The sequence below is a fragment of the Lontra canadensis genome, unplaced genomic scaffold (genome assembly GCF_010015895.1).
Source record: "Lontra canadensis isolate GAN:19392208 unplaced genomic scaffold, GSC_riverotter_1.0 scaffold132, whole genome shotgun sequence".
Lineage (NCBI taxonomy): Eukaryota > Metazoa > Chordata > Mammalia > Carnivora > Mustelidae > Lontra > Lontra canadensis.
In genome coordinates this window covers 254,740-269,470 of record NW_022631126.1, presented here as the reverse complement: position 1 = coordinate 269,470, position 14,731 = coordinate 254,740, and positions in this window count along the sequence as shown.

Below are 14,731 nucleotides of genomic sequence, written 5' to 3'. Positions count from 1 at the left end.
TGAACAAGAGTGGTGAAGTGGGATTCCTTGTCATGTTCCTGATCTCAAAGGGAAGGCTGTCAGCTTTTTCCCATTGAGGATGATATTTGCTGTGGGTTTTCCATAGGTGAAATGTGTTAACTATTAACAGCAGAATAACTAGGAGGAGGAACCCCCAAGAGAGAAAAAATTCAGAGACTGTGACCTCTGCCACAGAACTACTGGATATGAACTAAGCAAGATGTTGCAAGTAGAATTCAGGGTAACATTTATCCCAGACTATGGGTAAGTTAGAGAAAACCACCAGTGGGAAAAGAGAATCTCTAAGGATACAAGTGAGAGGTGATCTGGCAGAACTTAAAAATGCTATCAATAAGATCCAGTCTAACCTAAACACTCTAACAGCTAGGGTAAATAAGGCAGAGGATTGAATTAGTGATCTAGAAGACAAACTGATAGAAAAGAGGGATCAGGAGGAGGCCAGGACAAACACCTTAGAAGCTATGGAAACAGAATTAGATAAATAAATGATGCCATGAAACATTCTAGTGTCAGAATTATTGGGATCCCTGGGGGGGGGGGGGGGAGAGAGAGAGAGAGAGAACTAGAAGATATTGTTGAGCAAATCCTAAATGGGAATTTCCCTAATCGGAGGAGTGGAACAAGTGCTCATGTCCTAGAGACAGAAAGGACATCCCTCAAGATCAATGAGGATAGAAAGACCTCCAGACATGTGATTGTGAAACTTGGAAATTGTAAATTCAGAGAAATTGTCTTAAGGGCAGCTGGGGGTGGGAGAAGATTCCTTATGTACAGAGGGAGGAACATCAGAATAACATCAGACTTGTCCACAGAAACCTAGCAAGCCAGAAAGAGCTGGCAAGAGATATTCAGGGCACTAAAAGTGAAGAACATGCCACCAAGAATACTTTATCTGGTAAGGTTGACATTCAGAATGGATGGAGAGATAAAGAGCTTCCAAGACTGGCACTACAAGAAATATTAATGGGGGGGTATATGAAAGATGAAAAACCTCAAGAGTGATATAGAACAAAAATTTACAGAGACAATCTACAGAAACAAGGTCCTCATAGGCAAGATGATGACAATAAAAACATATCTTACAATAACTACTGTCAATGTGAACAGCCTAAATGCTCCAAAACATCACAGGGTTGCAGATTGGATGAAAGACAGGACCCATCCATATGCTGTCTACAAAAGACTCATTTTTTAAAAAATTTAGTTTATTTTTTCAGTGTTCCAAGATTCATTGGTTATGCACCACAACCAGTGCTCCATGCAATATGTGCCCTCCTTAATACCCACCACCAGGCACTCTCAACCTCCACTCCCTCCCCTCCAAAACCCTTAGTTTGTTTCTCAGAGTCCACAGTCTCTCATGTTTCAAGAAGACTCATTTTGAACCCAAAGATACATCCAGACTGAAAGTGAAGGAATGGAGAAAAATCCTTCATTCCAACAGGTCTCAAAAGAAAGCTGGGGTAGTGATTCTCATATCAGACAGATTGGATTTTAACCTAAAGACTGTAGCCAGAGATACAGAAGGACATTACATCATTCTTAAAGGGTCTATACCCTGAGAAGATCTAATAATTATAAATATTTATGCCCTGAACATGGGAGCAGCCAATTACATAAGCCAACTGTTAATCAAAGTAAAGAGACATATTGATAAGAATACAATAATTGTAGGGGATCTTAATACACCACTCTCAGCAATAGACAGATCATCTAAGCAGAAAATCAATAAACAAGAGCTTTGAATGACACATTGGACCAGGTGGACCTCATAGATATATACAAAACATTCCACCCTAAAACAACAGAATACTCATTCTCCTTGAGTGCATGTGGAACTTTCTTCAGAGTAGATTATATACTGGGTCACAAATCAGGGCTCAACCAATACCAAAAGAATGAGATTATTCCCTGCATATTCTCAGACCACAGTGCTTTGAAACTGGAACTGAATCACAAGAAAAAGTTGAAAGAAATTCAAACACTTGGAAGCTAAAGACCATCCTGCTCAAGAATGTTTGGATCAACCAGGAAATCAAAGAACTTAAACAATTCATGGAAACCATGAGAAAGAAGACACATCAGTCCAAAACCTATGGGATATTGCAAAGACAGTCCTAAGGGGGAAATACATAGCCATCCAAGCCTCACTTAAAAAATATAGAAAAATCCCGAATACCCAAACTCTCTTTATACCTTAAGGAACTGGAGAATCAACAACAAATTAAGCCAACCCCATGCAAGAGAAGGGAAAGAATTAAGATTAGAGGAGACATCAATGAATTAGAAAATAGAGATACAGTAGGACACATCAACAAAGCTAGAACTGGTTATTTGAAAGAATTAATAAGATCAATAACCACTGGCCAGACTAACCCAAAAGAAAAGGAAAAGGACCAAGATTAATAAAATTATGAGTGAAAGGGGAGAGATCATGACTAATGCCAAAGAAATAGAAACAGTAATCAGAAATTATTATCAACAACTCTATGCTAATAAATTATACAACCTGGAAGAAATGGATGACTTCCTGGAAACCCATAAACTACCAAGACTAAAAGAGAAAGAAATTGACAACCTGAATAGACCAATATCTAATAATGAGATTGAAACAGTGATCAAACCACCCCCCAAAAGAGAGTCCCGGACTTGATGTATTCCCTGGGGTATTCTACTGAACATTCAAAGAAGAACTGAAGCTGTTTCAAAAAATAGAAACAGAAGGAAAACTTCCTGACTCTTTCTATGAAGCCTGCATCCCTCAGATCCCCAAACCAGCAAAAAACCCATCAAAAAGGAGAATTTCAGACCAATATCCCTGATGAATATGGATGCCAAGATTCTCAACAAGATCCTAGATAATAGGATCCAACCATACATTAAGAAGATCATCTACCAGGGGAGAGGCAAGATGGCGGAGGAGTAGCAGACTGAAATGACATCAGGTCACAGGAGATCAGGCTAGATAGTTATCAAACCATTACAAAAACCTACAAATTCAACAGGAGATCGAAAAGAAGAGTAGCAGCAATTCTAGAACAGAAAATCGACCTCTTTCTGAAAGGTAGGACACATGGAGATGTGAATCTGAAGTGATGGGAAGATAGACCGCGGTGGGAGGGGACAGATTCCAGCAAGCAGTGGAGTAGCTAAGCACAAAATTAGAACTTTTAGATGTCTGCTCCACTGAGGGACATTGCTCCAGAGGCTAAGCAGGGATGGACGCCTGCAGGGACAGTGTGGTCTCAGGTCCCGTGGGGTCATAGATACATTGGGGGTGTCTGAGTGTGGCTGACCTCCCAGGTATCAGGGTGGGGAAGGTGACTACAGAGACAGAGTCGAGGAGTGAGCTCTCAGCTGGGGTCACCTTAAACCATGATCTGTGGCACAGTCAGACCATGGCTCTTTGAGCAGGGACCCCACAAGTGGTAGATCTGAGGACACTCACTTTCCTCCTCTGGAGGAGCAGCATGGCTGGAATCTGTTGGTTTTGGAGATTCCAAAGGGGGCTGTGCTCCAGAGATAGAAACACTCAGCCACAGTCAGGATGAGCTTGGAGGGTAGCTGGACACCAAGGAGATGGGAGTGATTGACTGCTTTCCTCTAAGGGTGCACTGAGTAGGGCCCCAAGCTCTTGGCTTCTCCAGGCCAGAGATTAGGAGGCTGCCATTTTCATTACCATCCTCCAGAGCTCTATGGAAGCAGTCAGGGAACAAAAGCTCCTGAGAGTGAACCCAAGCTGATTTGTTAGCCTGGCCCCTGGCAAGGGCAGTGCAATTATGCCTCATGCAAAGACATTTGAGAATCGCTACAACAGGCGGCTCCCCCAGAAGATCAGCAGGAAAATCCAGCCAAGACCAAGCTCACCAATCAAGGAGAACAGTGGAACTCCAGAGCTTGGGGAAAACAATGCATGGAATTCTTGGCTTTCTCCCCATGATCCTTTAGTCTTGCAAAGTTAAATTAAAATTTTTAAATTTTATTTTTCTTCTTATTCTAATTTTTTAAAACTTTTCCTCTTTTAACGTTTTTTCACTAGTTTACTTAACAATACTTTTCTAGAAAAAAAATCCTTTAAACCTTCGTTATTATAGTCATATTTTATCCTTCATTGTATTTAGCCTAATTTTTGTATATATATGCAGGGTTTTTTTTTTAAAGATACAATTTCTTCTAATAGATCAAAATATACCCTAAACCTAGCACAGGACTTGGATCCAGTCTCCACCCTAAGCACATTCTCTCTCTCTTTTTTTTTTCTTTCTTTTTCCTACCAAATTATCTTATCAATCCATTTTTTAGAATTTTTTTAAAATTTTCATCTTTACACTCATATCCCATCCCTTCAACATGTTTACTCTTATTTTTATTTTTATACATATATATGTTTTTCTTTCTTTAAAATTTTAGGAGGTATTTTCTTCTAGAGACCAACATACACCCAAAATCAAGTGGGTGGCTCTGTTATACATATATATATATATATATATGGTTGTTTTTACCCCCTTTCTTCTCCCCCCAGTTTGAAGGTCTCTTCTGATTTGATTAGCATACAGTTTCTTGAAGTTTTTGTCACCCTATTAGTATTTTATTCTCTTGCTCATATATTCTTATCTGGATAAAATGACAAGGTGGAAAAACTCACCACAAAAAAAGAACAAGAAGCAGTACTGATGGCTAGGGACCTAATCCACCTGGACATTGGTAATACGTCAGATCTAGAGTTCAGAATGATGATTCTCAAGGAGCTAGCTGGGCTTTAAAAAGGCATAGAAGATATTAGAGAGACCCTGTCTGGGGAAATAAAATGCCTTTCTGGAGAATCTAACCAAGCTGAAATCAAAAAAGCTATTAATGAGGTGCAATAAAAAATGGAGGCTCTTACTGCCAAGATAAATGAGGCAGAAGAGAGAATTAGTGATTTAGAAGACCAAATGACAGAAAATAAAGAAGCTGAGCAAAAGAGAGACAAACAACTATTAGACCATGAGGGGAGAATTTGAGAGATAAGTGATACCATAAGATGAAACAATATTAGAATAATTGAGATTCCAAAAGAAAAAGAGAGAAGGGGACAGAAGGTATATTGGAGTGAATTATAGTAGAGAATTTCCCTAATATGGCAGAGGGAACAGGCATCAAAATCCAGGAGGGAAGGAGAACCCTTCTCAAAATCAATAAGAATAGGTCCACACCCTGTCATCTCATAGTAAAACTTACAAGTCCTAGTGACAAAGAGAAAATCCTGAAAGCAGCTCGGGACAAGAAGTCTGTAATATACAATGGTAGAAATATTAGATTGGCAGTAGACTTATCTGCATAGACCTGGTAGGCCAGAAAGAACTGGCATGATATATTCAGAGCACTAAATGAGAAAAACATGAAGCCAAGAATACTATATCCAGCTAGATTGTCACTGAAAATAGAAGGAGAGATAAAAAGCTTCCAGGACAAACAAAAATTAAAAGAATTTGCAAACACCAACACAGTCCTACAGGAAATATTGAAAGGGGTCCTCTAAGCAAAGAGAGAGCCTAAAGGTAGTAGACCAGAAAGGAATAGAGACAATATACAGTAACAGGCAACTTACAGGCAATACAATGACACTAAATTCATTTCCTTCAATAGTTAGCCTGAATGTAAAAGGGCTAAATACCCCCATCAAAAGATACAGTGTACCAGAATGGATAAAAACAAAACAAAGCCCATCAATATGCCATCTACCAGAAACTCATTTTAGAACAAAAGACACCTCCAGATTTAAAATGAGGGGGTGGAAAACAATTTACCATGCTAATGGACATCAGAAGAAAGCTAGGATGGCAATCCTTATATCCGATAAATTAGATTTTAAGCTAAAGACTATAATAAGAGATGAGGAAAAACACTATATCATAATTAAAGGGTCTGTCCAACAAGAAGATCTAACAATTTTAAATATCTATGCCCCTAACATGGGAGCAGCCAACTATATAAATCAATTAATAACAAAATCCAGGAAACACATTAACAATAATACAATAATAGTAGGGGACTCTAACATCCCCCTCACTGAAATGGACATATCATCCAAGTAAAAGATCAGCAAAGAAATAAAGGCCTTAAATGACACACTGAACCAGATGGATGTCACAGATATATTCAGAACATTCCATGCCAAAGCAACAAAATACACATTCTTCTCTAGTGCACATGGAACATTCTCCAGAATAGATCACATCCTGGGTCACAAATCAGATCTCACTGGTACCAAAAGATTGGGATCATTCCCTGCTTATTGGCAGACCACAATGCTCTGAAGCTAGAACTCAATCACAAAAGGAAAGTTGGAAAGAACCCAAATACATGGAGGCTAAAGAACATCCTACTAAAGAATGAATGGGTCAACCAGGAAATTAAAGAAGAATTGAAAAAAATTCATGGAAACAAATGATAATGAAAACACAACTGTTCAAAATATGTGGGACACAGCAAAGGCGGTACTGAGAGGAAGAGTATATAGCAACACAAGCCTTTCTCAAGAAACAAGAAAGGTCTCAAATACACAACCTAACCCTAGACCTAAAGGATCTAGAGAAAGAACAGCAAAGAAAGCCTAAACCCAGCAGGAGAAGAAAAATAATAAATATCAGAGCAGAAATCAATGAAATAGAAACCAAAAGTACAATAGAACAAACCAACAAAACTAGGATCTGGTTCTTTGAAAAAATTAATAAGATTTTTTAAATTTCTTTTCAGTGTAACAGTATTCATTGTTTTTGCACCACACCCAGTGCTCCATGCAATACGTGCCCTCCCTAATATCCACCACCTTGTTCTCCCAAACTCCCACCCCCCTGCCCCTTCAAGACCCTCAGGTCATTTTTCAGAGTCCATAGTCTCTCATGGTTCACCTCCCCTTTCAATTTCCTTCAACTCCCTTCTCCTCTCCATCTCCCCATGTCCTCCATGTTATTTGTTATGCTCCACAAATAAGTGAAACCATATGATAATTGACTCTCTCTGCTTGACTTATTTCACTCAGCAGAATCTCTTCCAGTCCCATCCATGTTGATACAAAAGTTGGGTATTCATCCTTTCTGATGGAGGCATAATACTCCATAGTGTATATGGACCACATCTTCCTTATCCATTCGTCCGTTGACGGGCATCTTGGTTCTTTCCACAGTTTGGCGACCGTGGCCATTGCTGCTATAAACATTGGGGTACAGATGGCCCTTCTTTTCACTACATCTGTATCTTTGTGGTAAATACCCAGTAGTGCAATTGCAGGGTCATAGGGAAGTTCTATTTTTAATTTCTTAAGGAATCTCCACACTGTTCTCCAAAGTGGCTGCACCACTTGCATTCCTGCCAACAGTGTAAGAGGGTTCCCCTTTCTCCACATCCTCTCCAACACATGTTGTTTCCTGTCTTGCTAATTTTGGCCATTCTAAGTGGTGTAAGGTGGTATCTCGATGTGGAAAAATTACTAAGATTGATAAACCCCTGGGCAGACCTATCAAAAAGAAAAAAGAAAAGACCCAAATCAATAAAATCATGAATGAAAGAGAAGAGATCTCAACCAACACCAAAGAAATACAAATAACTATAAGAACATATTACGAGCAACTATATGCCAGCAAGTTTGACAATCTGGGAGAAATTCCTAAAGATGTAGAAACTACCAGAACTGAACCAGGATGAAATAGAGAACCAGAACAGACCCATAACCAACAAGGACATTGAAGCAGTCATCAAAAATCTCCCAACAATCAAGAGCCCAGGGCCAGATAACTTCCCAGGGGAATTCTACCAAACATTTAAAGAAGAATTAATTCCTATTCTCCTGAAACTGTTCCAAAAAATTGAAATGGAAGGAAAACTTCCAACTTATTTTATGAGGCCAGCATTACCTTGATCCCAAAACCAGACAAGGACCCCATCAAAAAGGAGAGTTACAGAACAATATCCTTGATGAGCAAAGATGTGAAAATTCTCACCAAAATACTAGCCAATAGGATCCAACAGTACATTAAAAGATTTTCACAATGACCAAGTAGGATTTATTCTTGGGCTGCAAGTTTAGTTCAACATCCACAGATCAATCAATGTGATACAATACCTTAATAAAAGCAAGAACAAGAACCATATGATACTCTCAATAGATGACGATAGATGCTGCAAAAGCATTTGACAAAGTACAGCATCCTTTCTTGGTCAAAACTCTCCACAGTGTAGGGATAGAGTGTACATACCTCAAAATCATCAAAGCCATCTTTGAAAAACCCGCAGTGAATATCATTCTCAATGGCAAAAAACGAGAGTTTTTCCACTAAGGTCAGGAACGTGGCAGGTATGTCCATTATCACCACTGTTATTCAACAAAGTACTAGAAGTCCTAGCCTCAGCAATCAGAAAACAAAAAGAAATTAAAGGCATTGGAATCAACAAAGAAAAGGTCAAATCTCACTCTTTGCAGATGATATGATACTCTATGTGGAAAACCCAAAAGACTCCACTCCAAAACTGCTAGCACTCATACAAGAATTCAGTAAAGTGTCAGGATATAAAATCAATGCACAGAAATCAGCTGCATTTCTATACACCAACAGCAAGGCAGAAGAAAGAGAAATTAAGGAGTTGATCCCATTTACAATTTCACCCCAAACCATAAAATACCTAAGAATAAGCCTAAGAAAAGAGGCAAAGAATCTGTACTCAGAAAACTATAAAATTCTCATGAAAGAAACTGAGGAAGACACAAAGAAATAGAAAAACATTCCATGCTCATGGGTTGGGAGAACAAATATTGTGACAATGTCCCTGCTACCTAAAGCAATCTACACATTTAAGGCAACAACTATCAAAAGACCATCCCCTCCCTTTTTTTGCAAAGAAATAGAACAAATAATCCTAAAATTTATATGTTACAAGAAATGACCCCGAATAGGCAGCAGCATGTTGAAAAAGAAAGCCAAAGTTGGTGGCATCACAATTCCAGACTTCAAACTCTATTACAAAGCTGTCATCATCAAGGCAGTATGGTACTGGCACAAAAACAGACATATAAATCAATGGAAAAGAATAGAGAGCCCAGAAATAGATCCTCAACTCTATGGTCAACTAATCTTTGACAAAGCAGGAAAGAATGTCCAATGGAAAAAAGACAGTCTCTTCAGTAAATGATGCTGGAAAAACTGGACAACCACATGTAGAAGAATGAAACTGAGACATTTCCTTACACCACACACAAAAATAGACTCAAAATGGATGAAAGACCTCAATATGAGAAAGGAATCCATCAAAACCCTTGAGGAGAACACAGACAGCAATCTCTTTGGCCTCAGCCATATCAACTTCTTCCTGGGGATATAGCTAAAGGCAAGGAAGTAAGGGCAAAAATGAACTATCGGGACTTCATCAAGATCCAAATATTTTGCACAGCAAAGGAAACAGTTGACAAAACCAAAACCACAATTGACAGAATGGGAGAAGATATTCACAAATGACACATCAGATAAAGGGTTAGATTCCAAAGCCTATAAAGAACTTACCAAACTCAACACCCAAAGAACAAATAATCCAATCAAGAAATGGGCAGAGGTTGGGACGCCTGGGTGGCTCAGTGGGTTAAGCCTCTGCCTTCAGCTCAGGTCATGATCTCAGAGTCCTGGGATCGAGCCCCACATCAGGCTCTCAGCTCGGCGGAGATCCTGATTCCCTTCTCTCTGCCTGCTTCTCTGCCTACTTGTGATCTCTGTCTGTCAAATAAATAAGTAAAATTAAAGAAAAGAAATGGGCAGAGAACATAAACAGACATTTCTGCAAAAAAGACATCCAGATGGCCAACAGACACATGAAAAAGTGCTCCACATCACTTGGCATCAGGGAAATACAAATCAAAACCACAATGAGATATCATCTCACACCAGTCAGAATGGTTAAAATTAAGAAGTCTGGAAATGACAGATGTTGAAGAGGATGTGGAGAAAGGGGAACCCTCCTACACTGTTGGTAAGAATGCAAGCTGGTGCAGCCACTCTGGAAAACAGCATGGAGGTTCCTTAAAAAGTTGAAGATAGAGCTACCCTACAACCCAGCAATCGCACTACTGGGTATTTACCCTAACGATACAAAAGTAGTGATCCAAAGGGGCACGTGTACCCAATTGTTTATAGCAACAATGTCCACAATAGCCAAACTATGGGAAGAACCTAGATGTCCATCAATAGATGAATGGATAAGGAAGATGCGGTATATATACACACAATGGAATACTATGCAGCCATCAAAAGAAATGAAATCTTGCCATTTGCAAAGACATGGATGGAACTAGAGTTTATTATGCTGAGGGAAATAAGTCAATCAGAGAAAGACAATTATTATATGATCTTCCTAATATGAGGAATTTGAGAGGCAATGTACAGGGTTGGGGGGATAGGGAAGGAATAAATGAAACAAGGTGGGATTGGGAGGGAGACAAACCATAAGAGACTCTTAATCTCACAGAACAAACTGAGGGTTGCTGGGGGGAGGGGGATTATGGAGAGGGTGGTTGGGTTACAGATATCAGGAAGTGTATGTGATATGGTGAATGCTGTGGCGTGTGTAAACCTGAAAATTCACAGACCTGTACCCCTGATGCAAATAATACATTATATGTTAATAAAAATAATTAATGAAAAAGAAGATTATCCACTATGACCAGGTGGGATTTATCCCTGGGATGCAAGGGTGGTTCAACATTCACAAATCGATCAATGATAGAACAAATCAATAAGAGAAGGGAGAAGAACCACATGGTCCTCTCAATTGATGCAGAAAAAGCATTTGACAAGATTCAGCATCCTTTCCTGATTAAAATGAGTATAAAGAGTATAAGGAGAGAGAGAACATTCCTCAATTTCATAAAATCCATCTATGAAAAACATACAGTGAATATCATTCTCAATGGGAAAAAGCCTTCCCATTGAGATCAGGAACACGACAAGGATGCCCACTCTCAACACTACTGTTCAACATAGTTCAACTATGTCTAACTAATTCAGTCAGAATTCCTAGCAACAGCAATCAGAAAACAAAAAGAAATAAAAGGTATTCAAATTGGCAAAGAAGAAGTCAAACTCTCTCTCTTTGCAGATGACATGATACTTTATGTGGAAATTCCAAAAGTCTCCATCCCAAATTATTAGAACAGATACAACAATTCAGTAACGTGGCAGGATAAAAAATCAACACACAGAAATCTGTTCCTTTCTTATACACTAACAATAAAAATATATAAAGGAAAATTGGAGAATTGATTCCACTTACAATAGCATCAAAAACCATAAGATACCTTGGAATAAACCTAATGAAAGAGGTAAAGGATCTGTACTCGAGGAACTACAGAACACTCATGAAAGAAATTGAAGAAGACACAAAAAAAATGGAAAAACATTCCATGCTCATGGATTAGAAGAATAAACATTGTTAAAATGTCTATACTGCCCAGAGCAATCTATACTTTCAATGCCATACTAATAAAAACACCAATAGCATTTTACAAAGTGCTGGAACAAACAATCCTAAAATTTGTATGGGCCTGAATCGCCAAGAAAATGTTGGAAAGGAAAGCCAAAGGGGGCATCAAGTTGCCTCATTTCAAGCTTTACTACAAAGCTGTGATCACCAAGAAAGCATGATACTGGCACAAAAACAGACACATAGACCAGTGGAACAGAGTAGAGAGCCTAGATACAGACCCTCAACTCTATGGTCAAATAATCTTCAACAAAGCAGGAAAAAGTATACAGTCAAAAAAAGACAGTCTCTTCAATAACTGGTGCTGGGAAGATTGGAGAGCTACGTATAGAAGAATGAAACTCGAACATTCTGTGACACCATACACAAAGATGAACTCTAAATGGATGAAAGAACCCAACGTGTTGCAGGAATCCATCAAAATCTTAGAGGAGGACCTAGGCAGTAACCTCTTCGACATCAGCCACAGCAGCTTCTTTCAAGACACATCTTCAAAGGCAAGAGAAATGAAAGCAAGTGTAAGTAATAACACGGAGGACATGGGGAGATGGACAGAAGAGAGTTGGGGGAAATTGGAGGAGGAGACAAGCCATGAGAGACTGTGGATTCTGAGGAACTAACAGAGAGTTTTGGAGAGGAGGGGCATGGGAGGTTGGGTGAGCCTGGTGGTGGGTATTGTGGAGGGCACGTATTGCATGGGGCACTGGGAGTGGCACATAAACAATGAATTCTGGAACACTGAAAAGAAATTAAAAAATAAATAAATAAAAATTTTTTAAAAATTCCAGTTAGTTAACACCCAGTAAAAAAAAAAAAATGAACTTTTGGGACTTCATCAAGATAAAAAGCTGTGAGGGTGCCTGTGTGGCTCAGTGGGTTAAATCCTCTGCTTTCAGCTCAGGTCATGATCCCAGGGTCCTGGGATTGAGCACCACATCAGGCTCTCTGCTCAGCAGCGAGCCTGCTTCCCCCCACTCTCTGCCTCCCTCTCGGCCTACTTGTGATCTCTGTCAAATAAATAAATAAAATATTTTTTTTAAAAAAGATAAAAAGCTGTGCAGCAAAAGAAACATTCAACAAAACAAAGAGGCAACCCATGAAATGGGAGAAAATATTTGCAAATGACACTACAGAAAAAGGGCTGATATCCAAGATCTATAAAGAACTTTCAAACTCAACACCCAAAAAACAGATAATCATGTCAAAAAAAAATGGGCAGAAGACATGAACAGATAATTCTCCAATAAAGACACATGAAAAAGTGTTCATCATCATTAGCCATCAGGGAAATTCAAATCAAAACCACACTGAGATACAATCTTACACCACTTAGAATGGCAAAGATTAACAATGCAGGAAACAACAAGTGTTGGAGAGGATGTGGAGAAAGAGGAGCCCTCTTACACTGTTGGTGGGAATGCAAGCTGGTGCAGCCACTTTGGAAAATAGTGTGGAGATGCCTCAAAAAAATTAAAAATAGAGCTACCCTATGACCCTTCAACTGTACTACTGGGTATTTACCTCAAAGATACAGATGTAGTGAAAAGATGGGCCATAGGTACTCCAATGTTCATAGCAGCAATGTCCACAATAGCCAAACTGGAAAGAGCCAAGATGCCCTTCAATAGTCGAATGGATAAAGAAGATGTGGTCCATATATGCAATGGAATATTACTCAGCCATCAGAAAGGATGAATACCCAGCTTTTGTAGTAACATGGATGGGACTGGAGGAGATTATGCTGAGTGAAATAAGTCAAGCAGAATGAGTCAATTATCATACGGTTTCACTTACTTGTGGAGCATAAGGAATAACATGGAGGACATTAGGAGAAGGAAAAGAAAAATGAATTGGGGGAAATCAGAAGGGGAGATGAACCATGAGAGACTGTGGACTCTGAGAAACAAACTGAGGGTCTTGGAAGGGAGGGGGTGTAGGGATGGGTGATCCTGGGGCTGGGTATTAAGGAGGGCAAGTATTGCATGGAGCAATGGGTGTGTGCATAAACAATGAATTCTGGAACACTGAAAATAAATTAAAATTCATTGATTAATTAATTGATTGATTGATTTAATTGTGTTAGTCACCATACAGTGCACCATTACACAATTTTGATGTAGTGTTAAATGATTCATTGTTTGTGTATTAACAGCCAGTGCTCCATATGCACAATGAGATATTACTCAGCCCTCAGAAAGGATGAATACTCAAATTTTGCATCAACATGGATGGGACTGGAAGAGATTATACTAAGTGAAATAAGTCAAACAGAGAAAGTCAATTATCATATGGTTTTACTTTGTGGTTCTAAACACAGAGAAGATCACAGATCCATGGAACAGATGCATGGGTGCTGTTTGCTAGGTCTCCTTAGCCCAAGCTTAACTTGACCTTGACATTCTCAGCAGGAAGTAGGGAAGTCAGCCTTAAAACCAGCAATCATAAACTTTGGCCCTATTCCCAGCATCAATGCCCTTCCCAGTATCTAGTTAATTTTTTCTCTTCCTTAAATATAAGCTCAAGAAAACTGAGCTAAAACTTTTGTCTAGAAAACTATTTTTCATTGTCTATACTTGACATGTAACCTGCATTTTAGGTGTTTAAATAACTGTCACAAGTATACTTAAAATAATATGCCATAGTTAGGGATTTTGTCATGTATTCTACCCTTCTAAGTCTATTCCTGGGCTTTTATACTTTGTACCTTTTTTCAAGTTTTTGAGAAACACTCATATATGCTTAATTGTAGAATATTCAAAACACACGGAAAATTACAGAGAATAAATAGCAACTACCCATTATCTACCCTTCTCCCATTTAACAAATTTTTTTAAAGTATTGTTATTAAATATTAAAATAAAAAGGATTGAATGTTAAATTTAACAAGTGCTAGAAGTTCCTTCTCCACCTCACTGGTGGCAATCACTGTTCTATTTCTATCCTCATGGATTAGTTTTTCCTATTTGTTTGAAAGTAGTCAAACATTATGCAGCTTGGTGTCTGACTTGCTTTTACTTATGACAAAGTTGAGATTCATCCATGTTGTTATATGTATCTGTAGTCAGTTCTCTTTTATTGCTGACTAGTCAGTCAGTCGATTTGACTACTAAGTCTATTTACCCATTTGATTTTTCATTTATCTCTTGATGGAGACTGCTTATTTATTTATTTAAATTTTATTTTATTTTTTTCTGTGTTCCAAGAT